The sequence below is a fragment of the Myotis brandtii genome, unplaced genomic scaffold, assembly GCF_000412655.1.
Source record: "Myotis brandtii unplaced genomic scaffold, ASM41265v1 scaffold329, whole genome shotgun sequence".
Classification (NCBI taxonomy): Eukaryota; Metazoa; Chordata; class Mammalia; order Chiroptera; family Vespertilionidae; genus Myotis; species Myotis brandtii.
Genome location: NW_005362676.1, coordinates 144,244 through 163,915, shown reverse-complemented (window position 1 = coordinate 163,915; position 19,672 = coordinate 144,244). Strand labels below are relative to the sequence as shown.

General features: G+C 49.1%; 1 long non-coding RNA gene across 4 annotated transcripts in view; it reads left to right on the top strand.

Annotated features, from left to right (window-relative positions):
• The first annotated feature begins 903 nt into the window (after positions 1-903).
• The window catches only part of LOC106726898, a 70,223-nt gene continuing 51,454 nt past the window's right edge, over positions 904-19,672 (top strand). The window contains exons 1-3 of one of the 4 annotated variants that reach the window (XR_001363023.1): positions 904-1,252; positions 2,144-2,249; positions 5,751-6,229. This is a non-coding gene — a long non-coding RNA (uncharacterized LOC106726898). Of the gene's footprint in view, positions 1,253-1,863; positions 2,250-3,373; positions 3,412-3,587; positions 3,876-5,750; positions 6,230-19,672 lie in introns of those variants that run through there. The other 3 variants (XR_001363024.1, XR_001363026.1, XR_001363025.1) reach the window with 3 other exon arrangements.

Below are 19,672 nucleotides of genomic sequence, written 5' to 3'. Positions count from 1 at the left end.
GAGAGAGAAACAGAAGCATCAGTGATGAGAGAGAATCATTGACCAGCTGCCTCCTGCACACTACACACTGGGGATCGAGCCCCCTACCCGGGCATGTGCCCTGACCAGGAATTGAATTGTGACCTCCTGGTTCATAAGTTGACACTCAACCACTGAGCCACACCGGCCGGGCACTGTCAGTAGTTCTTCACAATCCAGTGTTCTTCCTCTTTCTCCTGTTGATTTATGGCCTGAGAGATATATTCTGCCAAACCTGGAGGTTTTTTTTCAGGGCCAGGGATTGAATAGTTACTTTCAGAGTCTTCCACCTCTTGTCGCTCCATTCAGTGGGAGAGACACGGCATGCTGTGCTCGCCTCGTCTTACCTTTCTGGACCCGTTAACTTCAGGCTTGTCACTGACAGATTCCCCAGCCAGGTTCATCAGGAAAGGAACCCTGAAGGCCGAGTGTCCCACCTTCTTAATTCGGGCCAATGACATATTTAATTCATGTTCACAAAGTCATATTCAAAAAACATCATGTGGCTCAGTGGTTGAGCATTGACCTGTGAACCAGGAGGTCACCGTTCGATTCCTCGTCAGGGCACATGCCTGGGTTGTGTGTGGGCTTGATCCCCAGTAAGGGGGCGTGCGCAGCTGATCCATGGTTCTCTCTCATCATTGATGTTTCTATCTCTCTCTCCCTCTCCCTTCCTCTCTGAAATCAATAAAAAATATATATTTTAAAAAATCATCATGTGAAACCCAACTTCTTCATTTTGGTATATAGGACTTTCCATTCAGCTTTTTTATATGTATTTTATTTTATTTTTACATGCAATAAACATTAATATCTCAAAAACAATTTTAAATATAATAAAGTCACATGCAACAAACATTAACATCTCGAGAAAAACTATTTTAAATATATTACATGCAATAAAAATATGTCCATTCAGTTTTAATCTATTCATATGTGAATTTTAAGCTATGTCTATAACGATGTTATTTGAATAAGAATGCCACCTTCAGTAGCAACTACAGATGTTAGTGAATGTTCTCTCTTTTAGTATTTCTTTCTTTTATACAGCAATTTCTAAAAATATATCTATATTTGTCTGGGCCGGCATTGAGCCAGAGGCAAGAATGCTCTTGGGTAGACGTTCAAATTGGAGGAGAATTCGCCACGTGATGGCTCTGACTTGGAGACCAGAATCCTCTTAGAGAAGAGAGGAGACCTGGGCCGAAGGGAGATGCTGATGGCAGCGAGACAGGTGAGGCCGGCAGGCAGGGGGCGCTCAGGTGCCCCTGCCCCGCGCGGGGCGGGCCTTTACAAGACCTTAAACCTCACTGCATATAAGCCCAACCAATGGACACAGACAACAGGGGGGCAAGGCTGTCAAACCTCAGAGGGAAAGTAGGGGAGGGTGGGGGTAAAGGGGAGAGATCAACCAAAGGACTTGTATGCATGCATGCATATAAGCCCGACCAATGGACACAGACAACAGGGAGGCGAGGGCATGAGTGGGGGGGGGGTTATGGGGGGAATGAGGTCACATATGTAATACCTTAATCAATAAAGAAATTAAAGATTGGAAAAAATACACCTTACTGGCACTGCATCCCGCGGTGCGCCTCTCCTCTTAGGGGCTCCTTGCTTTCCCGACACAAACCTCGGGTTAACCCCCCTCGTCCCCGCAGAAGGCTTTCCTAGGCGTTGTCTTCATATGCTGTTGGGCGGGACGCGGCCCATAGCAGAGCTAACATCATGGTTGGCACCCCGGCATGGCCGGCTTCTGTGAAATCCTTAATTGTTCTCAGCTTCCTCGTTTCCTCTTCTTCCCTCCCTTCCCACAGCCCCTCATTCTGGGCTTGTCGCCTCTAGAACGGAGATTCCCCCGGCCAGGCTCCATGGAGCCCTCCTGTCCATCCACGCCTCGCCTGGCCTGTGAGGATGTGGACGAACACTAACGGTTTCTAAGAGCTCAAGCTGCACCCCTAGGTGGACCCTGGGGCCCCCTGAAGTGCTGGCCTGGGAAAACTCAGCCTAAACAGGTTACCGTGGCCCCCGCCAGCTCCTGATGGTAGAACCCTGTCCTGATGGTAGGACCCTGTCCATCGGCCTGACAACTTGCAGATGTAAAAGGCAGTGTTGTTATCCACAGTCACCATGCGGTGTCCCAGTCCCAGGACCTGTATTATAACCGGAAGTTTGCACCTTCTGAAGAAGGCATGAGCCTGACTTCGGTGTTTCCTGGTTCACAAACCCAGGTACGTTCCATGTGGGCCCACCCTCTTTCCCGCCTAACTTTTCACTTCCCAGACTCCTGAATCCCCACTCCCCTCCCTCCCTATTGGCTCGTTCTCTCCTTTTATTTTTTAAATATATTTTTTATTAATTTCAGAGAGGAAGGGAGAAGGAGAGAGAGAGAGAAACATCAGTGATGAGAGAGAACCATTGATTGGCTGCCTCCTGCATGCCCCACACTGGGGATCGAGCATGTGCCCTGACCAGGAATTGAACCGTGGCCTCCAGGTTCATAGGTCAACACTCAACCACTGAGCCATGCTGGGCCGGGCTCATTTTCTCCTTTAAAAGGCTCTGTTGCTATACAAAAGCTTTTAATTTTTTTTAAAATATATTTTATTGATTTTTTACAGAGAGGAAGGGAGAGAGATAGTTAGAAACATCGATGAGAGAGAAACATCGATCAGCTGCCTCCTGCACATCTCCCACTGGGCATGTGTCCGCAACCCAGGCACATGCCCTTGACCGGAATCGAACCTGGGACCCTTCAGTCCGCAGGCCGACGCTCCATCCACTGAGCCAAACCGGTTTCGGCTACAAAAGCTTTTAATTTTGATGTCGTCCCATTTGTTTATTTTTCTCTTTAGTTCCCATTGCCCTAGGAGCCGTATCGGTGAAGACATTGCTTTGGCATATGTCTGAGATTTTGCTGCCTGTGGATTCCTCCAATATTTTTGTGCTTTCCTATCTTATGTTTAAGTCCTTTATCCATTTTGAGTTTATTTTTGTGTATGGTATAAGTTGGTGGTCTAGTCTATCCCAAGGAACCAGAAACACCAATCAGAAAGGACATATGCACCCCTATGTTCATTGCAGCACAATTTACCCTAGCAAAGATTTGGACACAGCCTGAGTGCCCATCAGCAGATGAGTGGATTAGAAAGCTGTGGTCCATCTACACAATGGAATGCTATACTGCCATAAAAAAGAAGGAATTCTTACCATTTGCAACAGCATGGATGGACCTGGAGAGTGTTATGCTAAGCGAAATAAGCCAGTCGAGGAAAGATAAATATCCCATGATCTCACTCATTTGTGGAATATAATGAACAACATAAACTGATGAACAAAAGCAGACCCAGAGACAGAGAAGCATCGATCAGACCGTCAAACCTCAGAGGGAAGGTAGGGGTAGAGTGGGGTTAAGGGGGAGAGATCAACCAAAGGACTTGTATGCATGCATATAGGCCTAACCAATGGACACAGACACCCGGGGGGTGAGGGCATGAGCAGGGAGGGGCGGCGGGGGAGAGGGGGCCAATGGGAGGATAAGGACACATATCTAATACCTTAATCGATAAAGGAAAAAATAAAAGGCTCTGTCGCCTCTGAGCAAATCCACGTGGAGCTCAGGTCCCACTGGACTCTTTCCCGGTTGCCGTAGTACATGCCCGATAAAATCCGCCCTGACCGCTTTCACTGGTGTGCGGCTTTTCCAGCTGACAGCAACCTGGCTCCACGCTCGGATCTGCATCGGACCCCCACTGGGCGCGCGGGGGCGTGACAACTGGACGTCTCCGCGGCAGAGAAGTCTCAGGCTCGGTCTCACCCTCCCGCCGCCTCGCTCCTGCTCGGTCCCGTGTCCGGTGGTGAGTCCAGCTCCTGAGCCAGGGCTCTTTCCGTTCCTCATCCTGAGCGTGCTCTCGGACGCCTGGGTAGGGCCTCAGACGTCCTGTAAACGGTGTTTTCTAGAATTGAAGCTCTTCCCGGCGCCCTCTTCCTTGTGGGGTCCATCATCCCCTGACCGCTGGGCTGGAGAAAATTAGTTCTCCTGCCTATATTTTAAAAAATGGAGATATAAGTGACATAACATTGTGTTAGTGTTAGGTGGGAGCATACGAGTGCATATGTTTACATATGATTATCAATCACACATTTCGCTAACAGCCGTCACCAAAAATAGTTACACACGTGTGTGGTTTTTTTTCTTATGATGAGAACTTTTTGTTGTTGCTAATCCTCACCCAAGGGTATTTTCCTATTGATTTTATTTAGAGAAAGTGGAAGGTAGAGGGAGACACCGAGAGAGAGAAACATCGATGTGAGAGAGACGCAGTGATTGGTTGCCTCCCTTACACGCCTTGACCAGGGCCAGGAATCGAGGCTGCAACCCAGGTACGTGCCTTGACCAGAATAGAAACTGGGCCCGAACCAGTTTGGCTCAGTGGATAGAGCACTGGCCTATGGACTGAAGGGTCCCAGGTTCGATTCCGGTCAAGGGCATGTACCTTGGTTGCAAGCACATCCCCAGTGGGGAGTGTGCAGGAGGCAGCTGATCGATGTTTCTCTCTCATCGATGTTTCTAACTCTCTATCCCTCTCCCTTCCTCTCTGTAAAAAATCAATAAAATATATTTTTTTTAAAAAAAGAGGAAGAAACTGGGACCCTTCAGTCCACGGGCCAATGCTCGACCCACTGAGCCAAATCGGCCAGGGCGTGGTGAGAACTTTTGAGATGTACTCTCTTAACTTTCAGATATAAAACGCAGTGGTGTTAACTATCGCCACCATGCTGCACGTTACCGCCCAGGGCTTGTATCATAACTGGAAGCTTGTACCTTCTACCTTCACCCATTTTAACCCCCCGCCCCCCACCTCTGGCAACCACCAATCTGTTCTCTGTTTGGTTTTTAAACATCATTTTTTTTAAATTCCGCATCTAAGTGAGATCGTACAGTATCTCCCTGGCCCCTGACTTATTTCACTTACAATGCCTTCGAGGTCCGTCCACTTCTTGTCATAAATGGCAGGATTTCCTTTTTTTTCTTTTTTAAATATATTTTATTGATTTTTTACAGAGAGGAGGGGAGAGGGATAGAGAGTTAGAAACATCGATGAGAGAGAAACATCCATCAGCTGCCTCCTGCACACCCCCTACTGGGGATGTGCCCACAACCAAGGTACATGCCCTTGACCGGAATCGAACCTGGGACCCTTCAGTCCATAGGCTGACGCTCCATCCACTGAGCCAAACCGGTGAGGGCAGGATTTCCCTCTTTTTATGACAATAATACACACACACACACACACACAATCACCCATGAGTGGACATTAGGTTGCTCCCATGTCTTGGCTGCAGTGCACATGGGGGTACACAGAGCTTTCTGAGGTGGCGTCTTGCACTTTCTCCAGATATAGTCCCAGAAGGAGTATTACTACATCATATGGTTGTTCCATTTTATAAAAATATTTTTTATTGATTTCAGAGAGGAGGGGAGAGGGACAGAGAGAGAGAGAAACATCAACGATGAGAGAGAATCACTGATCGGCTGCCTCCTGCACGCCCCCCCCCCCACTAGGGATCAAACCTGCAACCCAGGCATGTACCCTGACTGGGAATCAAACAGTGACCTCCTTGTTCATAGGTCCGTGCTCAACCACTGAGCCACACCAGCCGGGCTTAGTCTGATTTCTTCCTCAACTTCTGACCGTAAAAATGTATCAAGTCCAGTTCCCACCCGCTAGGTCCAGGCAGCAGGAAGCCATTCCTCGTCATGGACCGGCGGGAAGGAAACCCCGGTGACGGAAAAGGCAGTGGAGACCTCAGCAAACGACATGGAGACGTGGGCTGTGAGGTGACACGCCCCGGAGGTGAGGTAATGAAGGGGGCTGCCGGCCTCCCCGGCTGAGAGAAAATATCATTGATCGAACGTGGGAGGCATCTGGGAAGGCATTTGCCGGAACAGTAGGTGCCTGTGAGTCTCAGGGGATGTGACCATTGAAGTGACTTGAGCGAAGTAGCCAGGTGGGCCCAGCAGCAGCCGCCGGAGGCACCGGAGGCAGAGTGTGCGAACGTCTGCTGCCATTGACTCAGTTTCTTCTCCTCCTCTTTCCGCTCCTGCGGCCCAACAAGCCAGATCGAAAGGACGACGCGATGTGGCCAAATCCGCTCACCTCCGTCCTTGCGGTCGCTGACGCTGCGCCAGTCCCTCCTGGTCACCCAGGTACCTGGTGCGGCTTCGAGTCACTCCTCACCCGGGTGCAGGCACAGACAGAGGCTTCACAGCAGCCCTCACGGCCCAGGCCCCAGGTGGGGACCCACACATGTGCTGTCCGTTCCAGGTAAGCGCTCACAAGCAGGGAATAACCACAGATGGGCTCAGAGACGCCCTGCACACAACACACATGCACCTGAGAAAGATCTCCTTCGGAGAGGTGGAGGCCAACAGCCGCTCATTGAGTGTAGGGGCAGGAAACACTGCATCTATTGAAACAATACCAGTGTTAAAAACTTAATGAGGAGATTCAGAATTACTTGTGGACATTTATTTTCCTAAAACACAGCTACACAGGTCACAGGAAGAGAGGAGGGGCTTGACCCACCAGCTGGCATTGAGAATAAGTTTGTGAAAGACACTGTCAGAGAGCAGGGGCTTACCTAAGTGACTGGCATTGAGAAGAAGGTTGTCCAAGTGACTGGCAGAGTGCTGAGGCTTGTCCAAGTGACTGGCATTGAGAGTAATATAGTCCTAGGGACTGGCAGAGTGATGGGGCTTGTCCATGTGACGGGCATCGAGAATCAGGCTGTCAAAGTGAATGGCAAAGAGCAGGGCCTTGTCCAAGTAACTGGCATTGAGAAGGGGCCTGTGCAAATGACTGGCATTGAGAATAAGGCTGTCCAAGTGACTGGCAGAGAGATGGGTCTTGTCCAAGTGATTGGCATTGAGAAGGAGCTTGTGAAAATGATTGGCATTGAGAAAAAGATTGTCCAAGTGACTGGCATTGACAAGAATGTTGTCCGTGTGACTGGCAGAGAGCAGAGCCTTGTCCAAGGGACTGGCATTCAGAATAAGATTGTCCAAGTGACCAGCAGAGAGACTGGGCTTGTCCAAGTGACTGGCATAGAGAAGGAACTTGTGTAAATGACTGGCATTGAGAATAAGCCTCTCGAAGTGACTGGCAGAGAGCTGGGTCTTGTCCTAATGTCTAAATTTGAGAATAAGGCTGTCTAAGTGATGGGACAGAGCAGAGCCTTGTCTAAGTGATGGGCAATGAGAAGGGTCTTTTACAAATGACTGGCATTGAGAAGAAGGTTGTCTGTCTAAGTGACTGGCATTGAGAAGAAGGCTCTCCAAGTGAATGGCAGAGAGCAGAGCCTTTTACAAGTGTCTGGCATTGAGAAGGGGCATGTTCAAATGACTGGCATTGAATCTCTAGCTGTCCAAGTGACTGGCAGAGAGCAGGGCCTTGTCCAAGTAACTGGCATTGAGAAGGGGCTTGTGCAAATGACGGGCATTGAGAATAAGGCTGTCCAAATGCCTGTGAGTGAGAAGGGCCTTGTCTAAGTAACTGGCATTGAGAAGGGGCTTGTGCAAATGACGGGCATTGAGAATAAGGCTGTCCAAATGCCTGTGAGTGAGAAGGGCCTTGTCTAAGTAACTGGCATTGAGAAGGGGCTTGTGCAAATGACGGGCATTGAGAATAAGGCTGTCCAAATGCCTGTGAGTGAGAAGGGCCTTGTCTAAGTAACTGGCATTGAGAAGGGGCTTGTGCAAATGACGGGCATTGAGAATAAGGCTGTCCAAATGCCTGTGAGTGAGAAGGGCCTTGTCTAAGTAACTGGCATTGAGAAGGGGCTTGTGCAAATGACGGGCATTGAGAATAAGGCTGTCCAAATGCCTGTGAGTGAGAAGGGCCTTGTCTAAGTAACTGGCATTGAGAAGGGGCTTGTGCAAATGACGGGCATTGAGAATAAGGCTGTCCAAATGCCTGTGAGTGAGAAGGGCCTTGTCTAAGTAACTGGCATTGAGAAGGGGCTTGTGCAAATGACGGGCATTGAGAATAAGGCTGTCCAAATGCCTGTGAGTGAGAAGGGCCTTGTCTAAGTAACTGGCATTGAGAAGGGGCTTGTGCAAATGACGGGCATTGAGAATAAGGCTGTCCAAATGCCTGTGAGTGAGAAGGGCCTTGTCTAAGTAACTGGCATTGAGAAGGGGCTTGTGCAAATGACGGGCATTGAGAATAAGGCTGTCCAAATGCCTGTAAGTGAGAAGGGCCTTGTCCAAGTAACTGGCATTGATAAGGGGCTTGTGCAAATGACGGGCATTAAGAATAAGGCAGTCCAAGTGACTGGCAGAGGACAGGGCATTGTCCAAATGACTGGCATTGAGAAGAACTCTGTCCAAGTAACTGGCAGAGAGCAGAACCTTTTCCAAGTGACTGGAATTGAGCATAAGACTGTCCAAATGACTGGCATTGAGAATAAGGCTGTCCAAGTGATTGGCAGAGAGCAGGGCCTTGTCCAAGTGACTGGCAATGAGAAGGGGCTTGTGCAAATGACTGGCATAGAGAAGAACTCTGTCCAAGTTACCGGCAGTGAATAGGGCCTTGTCCAAGTAACTGGCATTGAGAAGGGGCTTGTGCAAATGACGGGCATTGAGAATAAGGCTGTCCAAGTGATTGGCAGAGAGCAGGGCCTTGTGCAAGTGACTGGCAATGAGAAGGGGCTTGTGCAAATGACGGGCATTGAGAATAAGGCTGTCCAAGTGATTGGCAGAGAGCAGGGCCTTGTGCAAGTGACTGGCAATGAGAAGGGGCTTGTGCAAATGACGGGCATTGAGAATAAGGCTGTCCAAGTGATTGGCAGAGAGCAGGGCCTTGTGCAAGTGACTGGCAATGAGAAGGGGCTTGTGCAAATGACGGGCATTGAGAATAAGGCTGTCCAAGTGATTGGCAGAGAGCAGGGCCTTGTGCAAGTGACTGGCAATGAGAAGGGGCTTGTGCAAATGACGGGCATTGAGAATAAGGCTGTCCAAGTGATTGGCAGAGAGCAGGGCCTTGTGCAAGTGACTGGCAATGAGAAGGGGCTTGTGCAAATGACGGGCATTGAGAATAAGGCTGTCCAAGTGATTGGCAGAGAGCAGGGCCTTGTGCAAGTGACTGGCAATGAGAAGGGGCTTGTGCAAATGACGGGCATTGAGAATAAGGCTGTCCAAGTGATTGGCAGAGAGCAGGGCCTTGTGCAAGTGACTGGCAATGAGAAGGGGCTTGTGCAAATGACGGGCATTGAGAATAAGGCTGTCCAAGTGATTGGCAGAGAGCAGGGCCTTGTGCAAGTGACTGGCAATGAGAAGGGGCTTGTGCAAATGACGGGCATTGAGAATAAGGCTGTCCAAGTGATTGGCAGAGAGCAGGGCCTTGTGCAAGTGACTGGCAATGAGAAGGGGCTTGTGCAAATGACGGGCATTGAGAATAAGGCTGTCCAAGTGATTGGCAGAGAGCAGGGCCTTGTGCAAGTGACTGGCAATGAGAAGGGGCTTGTGCAAATGACGGGCATTGAGAATAAGGCTGTCCAAGTGATTGGCAGAGAGCAGGGCCTTGTGCAAGTGACTGGCAATGAGAAGGGGCTTGTGCAAATGACGGGCATTGAGAATAAGGCTGTCCAAGTGATTGGCAGAGAGCAGGGCCTTGTGCAAGTGACTGGCAATGAGAAGGGGCTTGTGCAAATGACGGGCATTGAGAATAAGGCTGTCCAAGTGATTGGCAGAGAGCAGGGCCTTGTGCAAGTGACTGGCAATGAGAAGGGGCTTGTGCAAATGACGGGCATTGAGAATAAGGCTGTCCAAGTGATTGGCAGAGAGCAGGGCCTTGTGCAAGTGACTGGCAATGAGAAGGGGCTTGTGCAAATGACGGGCATTGAGAATAAGGCTGTCCAAGTGATTGGCAGAGAGCAGGGCCTTGTGCAAGTGACTGGCAATGAGAAGGGGCTTGTGCAAATGACGGGCATTGAGAATAAGGCTGTCCAAGTGATTGGCAGAGAGCAGGGCCTTGTGCAAGTGACTGGCAATGAGAAGGGGCTTGTGCAAATGACGGGCATTGAGAATAAGGCTGTCCAAGTGATTGGCAGAGAGCAGGGCCTTGTGCAAGTGACTGGCAATGAGAAGGGGCTTGTGCAAATGACGGGCATTGAGAATAAGGCTGTCCAAGTGATTGGCAGAGAGCAGGGCCTTGTGCAAGTGACTGGCAATGAGAAGGGGCTTGTGCAAATGACGGGCATTGAGAATAAGGCTGTCCAAGTGATTGGCAGAGAGCAGGGCCTTGTGCAAGTGACTGGCAATGAGAAGGGGCTTGTGCAAATGACGGGCATTGAGAATAAGGCTGTCCAAGTGATTGGCAGAGAGCAGGGCCTTGTGCAAGTGACTGGCAATGAGAAGGGGCTTGTGCAAATGACGGGCATTGAGAATAAGGCTGTCCAAGTGATTGGCAGAGAGCAGGGCCTTGTGCAAGTGACTGGCAATGAGAAGGGGCTTGTGCAAATGACTGGCATTGAGATTAAGGCTGTCCAAGTGACTGGCAGAGAACAGGGCCTTGTCCAAGTAACTGGCATTGAGAAGGGTCTTGCGCAAATGACTGGCATTGAGAATAAGGCTGTCCAAATGCCTTTGATTGAGTAGGGCATGGTCTAAGTAACTGGCATTGAGAAGGGGCTTGTGCAAATGACTGGCATTGAGAATAAGGCTGTCCAAGTGATTGGGAGAGAACAGGGCCTTGTCCAAGGAACTGGCATTGAGAAGGGGCTTGTGCAAATGACTGGCATTGAGAATAAGGCTGTCCAAGTGATTGGGAGAGAACAGGGCCTTGTCCAAGGAACTGGCATTGAGAAGGGGCTTGTGCAAATGACTGGCATTGAGAATAAGGCTGTCCAAGTGATTGGGAGAGAACAGGGCCTTGTCCAAGGAACTGGCATTGAGAAGGGGCTTGTGCAAATGACTGGCATTGAGAATAAGGCTGTCCAAGTGATTGGGAGAGAACAGGGCCTTGTCCAAGGAACTGGCATTGAGAAGGGGCTTGTGCAAATGACTGGCATTGAGAATAAGGCTGTCCAAGTGATTGGGAGAGAACAGGGCCTTGTCCAAGGAACTGGCATTGAGAAGGGGCTTGTGCAAATGACTGGCATTGAGAATAAGGCTGTCCAAGTGATTGGGAGAGAACAGGGCCTTGTCCAAGGAACTGGCATTGAGAAGGGGCTTGTGCAAATGACTGGCATTGAGAATAAGGCTGTCCAAGTGATTGGGAGAGAACAGGGCCTTGTCCAAGGAACTGGCATTGAGAAGGGGCTTGTGCAAATGACTGGCATTGAGAATAAGGCTGTCCAAGTGATTGGGAGAGAACAGGGCCTTGTCCAAGGAACTGGCATTGAGAAGGGGCTTGTGCAAATGACTGGCATTGAGAATAAGGCTGTCCAAGTGATTGGGAGAGAACAGGGCCTTGTCCAAGGAACTGGCATTGAGAAGGGGCTTGTGCAAATGACTGGCATTGAGAATAAGGCTGTCCAAGTGATTGGGAGAGAACAGGGCCTTGTCCAAGGAACTGGCATTGAGAAGGGGCTTGTGCAAATGACTGGCATTGAGAATAAGGCTGTCCAAGTGATTGGGAGAGAACAGGGCCTTGTCCAAGGAACTGGCATTGAGAAGGGGCTTGTGCAAATGACTGGCATTGAGAATAAGGCTGTCCAAGTGATTGGGAGAGAACAGGGCCTTGTCCAAGGAACTGGCATTGAGAAGGGGCTTGTGCAAATGACTGGCATTGAGAATAAGGCTGTCCAAGTGATTGGGAGAGAACAGGGCCTTGTCCAAGGAACTGGCATTGAGAAGGGGCTTGTGCAAATGACTGGCATTGAGAATAAGGCTGTCCAAGTGATTGGGAGAGAACAGGGCCTTGTCCAAGGAACTGGCATTGAGAAGGGGCTTGTGCAAATGACTGGCATTGAGAATAAGGCTGTCCAAGTGATTGGGAGAGAACAGGGCCTTGTCCAAGGAACTGGCATTGAGAAGGGGCTTGTGCAAATGACTGGCATTGAGAATAAGGCTGTCCAAGTGATTGGGAGAGAACAGGGCCTTGTCCAAGGAACTGGCATTGAGAAGGGGCTTGTGCAAATGACTGGCATTGAGAATAAGGCTGTCCAAGTGATTGGGAGAGAACAGGGCCTTGTCCAAGGAACTGGCATTGAGAAGGGGCTTGTGCAAATGACTGGCATTGAGAATAAGGCTGTCCAAGTGATTGGGAGAGAACAGGGCCTTGTCCAAGGAACTGGCATTGAGAAGGGGCTTGTGCAAATGACTGGCATTGAGAATAAGGCTGTCCAAGTGATTGGGAGAGAACAGGGCCTTGTCCAAGGAACTGGCATTGAGAAGGGGCTTGTGCAAATGACTGGCATTGAGAATAAGGCTGTCCAAGTGATTGGGAGAGAACAGGGCCTTGTCCAAGGAACTGGCATTGAGAAGGGGCTTGTGCAAATGACTGGCATTGAGAATAAGGCTGTCCAAGTGATTGGGAGAGAACAGGGCCTTGTCCAAGGAACTGGCATTGAGAAGGGGCTTGTGCAAATGACTGGCATTGAGAATAAGGCTGTCCAAGTGATTGGGAGAGAACAGGGCCTTGTCCAAGGAACTGGCATTGAGAAGGGGCTTGTGCAAATGACTGGCATTGAGAATAAGGCTGTCCAAGTGATTGGGAGAGAACAGGGCCTTGTCCAAGGAACTGGCATTGAGAAGGGGCTTGTGCAAATGACTGGCATTGAGAATAAGGCTGTCCAAGTGATTGGGAGAGAACAGGGCCTTGTCCAAGGAACTGGCATTGAGAAGGGGCTTGTGCAAATGACTGGCATTGAGAATAAGGCTGTCCAAGTGATTGGGAGAGAACAGGGCCTTGTCCAAGGAACTGGCATTGAGAAGGGGCTTGTGCAAATGACTGGCATTGAGAATAAGGCTGTCCAAGTGATTGGGAGAGAACAGGGCCTTGTCCAAGGAACTGGCATTGAGAAGGGGCTTGTGCAAATGACTGGCATTGAGAATAAGGCTGTCCAAGTGATTGGGAGAGAACAGGGCCTTGTCCAAGGAACTGGCATTGAGAAGGGGCTTGTGCAAATGACTGGCATTGAGAATAAGGCTGTCCAAGTGATTGGGAGAGAACAGGGCCTTGTCCAAGGAACTGGCATTGAGAAGGGGCTTGTGCAAATGACTGGCATTGAGAATAAGGCTGTCCAAGTGATTGGGAGAGAACAGGGCCTTGTCCAAGGAACTGGCATTGAGAAGGGGCTTGTGCAAATGACTGGCATTGAGAATAAGGCTGTCCAAGTGATTGGGAGAGAACAGGGCCTTGTCCAAGGAACTGGCATTGAGAAGGGGCTTGTGCAAATGACTGGCATTGAGAATAAGGCTGTCCAAGTGATTGGGAGAGAACAGGGCCTTGTCCAAGGAACTGGCATTGAGAAGGGGCTTGTGCAAATGACTGGCATTGAGAATAAGGCTGTCCAAGTGACTGGCAGAGAACAGGGCCTTGTCCAAGTGACTGGCATTGAGAAGAACTCTGTCCAAGTGACTGGCCGAGAGCAGGGCCTTGTCCAAGTAACTGGCATTGAGAAGGGGCTTGTCCAAATGACTGGCATTGAGAATAAGGCTGTCCTAGTGAGGGTCAGAGAGCAGGGCCCTGTTCAAGTGACTGGCGTTGAGGAGGGGCTTGTCCAAGTGACTGGCATTGAGAAGAACTCTGTCCAAGTGACTGGCAGAGAGCAGAACCTTTTCCAAGTGACTGGCATTGAGAAATGACTTGTTCAAATGACTGGCATTGAAGAGGGGCTTGTGCAAATGTCCTGCATTGAGAGTAATATTGTCCAAGTGACTGGCATTGAGAATCAGGCTGTCCAAGTGAGAGGCAGAGAGCAGGGCCTTGTCCAAGTGACTGGCATTGAGAAATGACTTGTTCAAATGACTGGCATTTAGAAGAAGGTTGTGCAAGTAATTGGCATTGCAAAGGGGGTTGTCCAAGTGACTGCCGTTGAGAAAAAGGTTGTCCCAGTGACTGACAGAGAGCAGGGCCTTTTCCAAGTGACTGGCATTGAGAAGGGGCTTGTAGAAATGACTGGCATTGAGGATCAGGTTGTCCAAGTGACTGGCAGAGAGCAGAACACTGTCCAATTGACTGGCATTGAGAAGGGGGTTGTCCAAGTTACTGGCATTGAGAATAAGGCTGTCCAAATGACTGACAGAGAATTAAGGCCTTGTCCAAGTGACTGGCATTGAGAAGCGGCTTGTGCAAATGTCTGGCAATGAGAATAAGGCTGTCCAAGTGCCTGGAAGTGAGAAGGGCCTTGTCCCAGTAACTGGCATTGAGAAGGGACTTGTGCAAATGAGTGGCGTTGAGAATAAGGCTGTCCAAGTGATTGGCAGAGAGCAGGGCCTTTTCCAAATGACTGGCATTGACAAGAAGTTTGTGCAATTGACTGGTAGAGAGCAGAGCCTTGTGCAAATTACTGGCCTTGAGATTTATCTGTCCAAGTGACTGGCAGAGAGAAGGGGATTGTGCAAATGACTGGCGTTGATAATAAGGCTGTCCAACTGACTGGCAGGGAGATGGAGCTTATTGAAATGACTATCATTGAGAAGAAGGCTGTCCAAGTGATTGGCAGAGAGCACGGCCTTTTGCAAGTGACTGGCATTGAGAAGAACACTGTCCAAGTGACTGGCAGAGGGTAGGGCGTTGTCCCAAGGACTGGCATTGAGAAGAACACTGTCCAAGTGACTGGCATTGAGAATAAGGCTGTCCAAGTAACTGGCAGAGAACAGGGCCTTATCCAAGTGACTGGCATTGAGAAGAAGTTTGTGCAATTGACTGGTAGAGAGCAGAGCTTTGTGAAAATGACTTGCATTATGAAGGGCCTTGTCCAAGTGACAGGCATTGAGAAGGGGCTTGTGCAAATGACTGGCAGAGAGATGGGGCTTATGGAAATGACTGGCATTGAGAAGAAGGCTGTCCAAGAGACTGGCAGAGAACAGGGCCTTGTCCAAGTGACTGGCATTGAGAAGAACTCTGTCTAAGTGACTGGCAGAGAGCAGGGCCTTGTCCAAGTGACTGGCATTGAGAATAAGACTGTGCAATTGACTGGCAGAGAGCAAGGCCTTGTCCAAGTAACTGGCATTGAGAAGGAGATTTTGCAAATGACTGGATTGAGAATAAGGCTGTCCAAATGACTGGCATTGACAATGAGGCTGTCCAATTGAGTGGCAGAGAATAGAGCCTTGTCCAAGTGACTGGCATTGATAACGGGCCTCTGCAAATTTCTGACATTGAGAATAAGGCTGTCCAAGTGAGGGGCAGAGAGCAGGGCCTTGTCCAAGTGACTGGCATTGAGAAATAGATTGTTCAAGTGACTGGAAAAGAGCACAGGAGAGCACCATTGTTTGGCATTGAAAATATGGTTTTCCAAAATTATAGGGATTGAGAATAAGGCTGTCCAAATGACTGGTAAAGAGCAGAGCCTTGTGCAATTGACTGGCATTGAGAATCAGGCTGTCCCAGTGACTGGCAGAGAGGAGAGCCTTGTGCTAGTCACTGGAATTAAGAATAAAGCTCTCCATGTGACTGGAAGAGATCTGGGTCTTGTCCAAATGACTTACATTGAGAATAAGTTTGTCCAAGTGACTGGCATTGAAAATAAGTTTGTCCAAATGACTGGCAGAGAGCAGGGCCTTGTCCAAGTCACTGGCATTGAGAACGAGCTTGTCCAAGTGACTGGCATTGAGAATAAAGATGTCCACGTGACTGAGAGAGAGCAGGGCCTTGTACAAGTGACTGGCATTGAGGAGGGGCTTGTGCAAATGACTGGCATTGAGAAATAGGTTGTCCGAGTGATGGCAAGGAGCAAGGGATAACCCAACTGTTTTGCATTGAAAATATGGCTGTTCACAATTACTGGCATTGAGAATAAGGTTGTCCAAGTGACTGGTAGAGAGCTGAGCCTATTGAAATTGACTGGCATTGACAATCAGGCTGTCCAATAACTGGCATTGAGCAGGGTCTTGTCCAATTTACTGGTATTGAGAAATAGGTTGTCCTAGTGACTGGCAGAGAGCAGGGCCTTGTCCAAAGGACTGGCACTGAGAAGGGGCTTATGCAAATGACTGGCATTGAGTAGAAGGTTGTCCAAGTAACTGGCATTGAGGAGGGGCTTGTGCAAATGCCTGGCATTGAGAGTAATATTGTCCAAGTGATTGGCATTGAGAATCGGGCTGTCCAAGTGAGGGGCAGAGAGCAGGGCCTTGTCCTAGTGACTGGCATTGAGAATTGACTTGTTCAAATGACTGGCATTTAGAAGAAGGTTGTGCAACTAATTGGCATTGCGAAGGGGGTTGTCCTAGTGACTGGCATTGAGAATAAGGCTGTCCAAGTGACAGACAGAGAGCAGGGCCTTGTCCAAGTGACTGGATTTGAGAAGGGGCTTATCCAAGTGACTGGCCTTGAGAAGAAGGTTGTCCAAACTACTGGCATTGAGAAGGGGTTTGTCCCAGTTACTGGCAGAGAGCAGGTCCTTGTCCAAGTGACTGGCAGTGAGCAGGGCCTTGTCCAAGTGACTGCCGTTGAGAAGTCACTTGTTCAAATGACTGGAATTTAGAAGAAGGTTGGACAAGTAATTGGCAATGCAAAGGTGGTTGTCCAAGTGACTGGCGTTGAGAATAAGGTTGTCCAGGTGACTGACAGAGAGCAGTGCCTTGTGCAAGTCATTGGAATTGAGAATAAAGCTCTCCATGTGATTGGAAGAGAGCTGAATCTTGTCCAGATTATTGCCATTGAGAATAAGTTTGTCCAAGTGACTGGCATTGAGAATAAGGCTATCCAAGAGAATGGCAGAGAACAGGGCCTTGTGCAAGTGACTGGCATTGAGAAGGGGCCTGTGCAAATGACTTGCATTGACAATCAGGCTGTCCAATTGAATGGCAGAGAATAGAGCCTTGTTTAAGTGACTGGCATTGATAACAGGCCTCTCCAAATTACTGACATTGAGAGTAAGGTTATGCAGGTGACTGAAATAGAGTAGGGGTTTGTAAAATTGACTGCCTTTGAGAAAATGGTTGTCCAAGTGAATGGCAGAGAGCAGGACCATGTGACTGGCATTGAGAAGAAGGTTGTCCAAGTGACTGGCATTGAGAAGGGGCTTGTAGAAATTACTGACATTGAGAATAACGTTGTGCAAGTGACTGGCCGAGAGCAGGGCCTTGTCCAATTGAGTAGCAAAGAGACGGGGCTTATCCAATTGACTGCCATTGAGAAAGTTTGTCCAAGTGATGGGCAGAGAGCAGCACCTTGTCCAAGTAACTGTCATTGAGAATAAGGTTGTCCAATTGACTGGCAAAGAACAGGGCCTTCTCCAAGAGATTGGCACAAGTGACTTGCATTGAGATGGGGCTTGTGCAAATGACTGGCATTGAGAATCAGTCTGTCCACGTGAGTGGCAGAGAGCAGGGCATTTTCCAAGTGACTGGCAGTGAGAAGAACTCTGTCCAAGTGACTGGCAGAGAGCAGAGCCTTGGACAAGTAACTGGCACTGAGAAGAATTCGAGAAATCTGTCCAAGTGACTGGCATTGAGAATGGCCTTCTCCAATTAACTGGCATTGAGAATAAGGCTGTCCAAGTGACTGGCAGTGAGAAGGGCCTGGTCCAAATAACTGGCATTGAGAAGGGATCTGTCAAAATGACTGGCAGTGAGAAGGGCTTTGTCCAAGGAACTGGCATTGAGAAGGGGCTTGTGCAAATGACTGGCATTGAGAATCAGGCTGTGAACTGACTGGCAGGAAAATGGGGCTTATGGAAATGACTGGCATTGAGAATCAGGCTGTCCACGTGAGTGGCAGAGAGCAGGGCATTTTCCAAGTGACTGGCAGTGAGAAGAACTCTGTCCAAGTGACTGGCAGTGAGAAGGGCCTGGTCCAAATAAATGGCATTGAGAAGGGACTTCTGCAAATGACTGGCATTGAGAATAAGGCTGTCCAAGTACCTGGAAGTGAGAAGAGCCTTGTCCAAGTGACTGGCATTGAGAAGGGGCTTGTGCAAATGACTGGCATTGAGACTTAGGCTGTCCAAGTGACTGGCAGAGAGCAGGGCCTTGCCCAAGTGACTGGCATTGAGAAAATTCTGTCCAAGTTACTACCAGAAAGATGGGCCTTGTCCAAGTCACAGGCATTGCGAAGGGGCTTGTGCAAATGACTGGTGTTTAGAATAAGGCTGTAGAACTGACTGGCAGGGAGATGGGGCTTATGGAAATGACTGGTATTGAAAAGAAGGATGTCCAAGTGACTGGCAGACAGCAGGGCCTTTTCCAAGTGATTGGCATTGAGAAGGGGCTTGTGCAAATGACTGGCATTGAGAATAAGGCTGTCCAAGTGCCTGGAAGGGAGAAGGGCCTTGTGCAAGTAACTGGCATTGAGAAGGGGCTTATGCAAGTGACTGGCATTGAGAATATGGCTGTCCAAGTGCTGGAAGTGAGAAGGGCCTTGTCCAAGTAACTGGCATTGAGAAGGGGCTTGTGCAAATGACTGGCATTGAGACTTAGGCTGTCCAAGTGACTGGCAGAGAGCAGGGCCTTGCCCAAGTGACTGGCATTGAGAAAATTCTGTCCAAGTTACTAGCAGACAGACGGGCCTTGTCCAAGTCACAGGCATTGCGAAGGGGCTTGTGCAAATGACTGGTGTTTAGAATAAGGCTGTACAACTGACTGGCAGGGAGATGGGGCTTATGGAAATGACTGGCATTGAGAAGAAGGTTGTCCAAATAGCTTGTCAATGAGAAGGGGTTTTTACAAGTGACTTGCATTGACATGGGGCTTGTGCAAATGACTGGCATTGAGAATACGTTTGTCCAAGTGACTGCCATTGAGCAGTGTCTTGTCCAATTGGCTGGCATTGAGAAATTGGTTGTAGAAGTGACTGGCAGAGAGCAGGGCCTTATCCAAGTGACTGGCATTGAGAAGAACTCTGTGCAAGTGACTGGCAGAGAGAAGAGCCTTGTCCAAGTGACTGGCATTGAGAATAATGCTACCCATGTGACAGGCAGAGAGTTGGGGCTTCTGCAAAAGACTGGCATTGAAAAGAAGGTTTTCCAAATAGCTTGTCATTGAGAAGGGACTTTTCCAACTGACTTGCATTGAAATGGGGCTTGTGCAAGTGACTGGCATTGAGAATAAGGCTGTCAAAGTGACTGGAAGAGACCAGTGACTTTTCCAAGTGAATGGCATTGAGAAAAACTCTGTCAAAGTGACTGGCAGTGAAAAGGGCCTTGTCCAAGTAACCGGCAATGAGATGGGGCTTGTGCAAATGGCGGGCATTGAGAATAAGGCTGTCCAAGTTACTGGCAGAGAACAGGGCCTTGTCCAAGCGACTGGCATTGAGAAGAACTTTGTCCAAGGAACTGGCAGAGAGGAGAACCTTTTCCAAGTGACTGACATTGAGAATAAGACTGTCCAAGTGACTGGCAGAGAACACGGCCTTGTCCAAGTGACTGGCATTGAGAAAAACTCTGTCAAAGTGACTGGCAGTGAAATGGGCCTTGTCCAAGTAACCGGCAATGAGATGGGGCTTGTGCAAATGGCGGGCATTGAGAATAAGGCTGTCCAAGT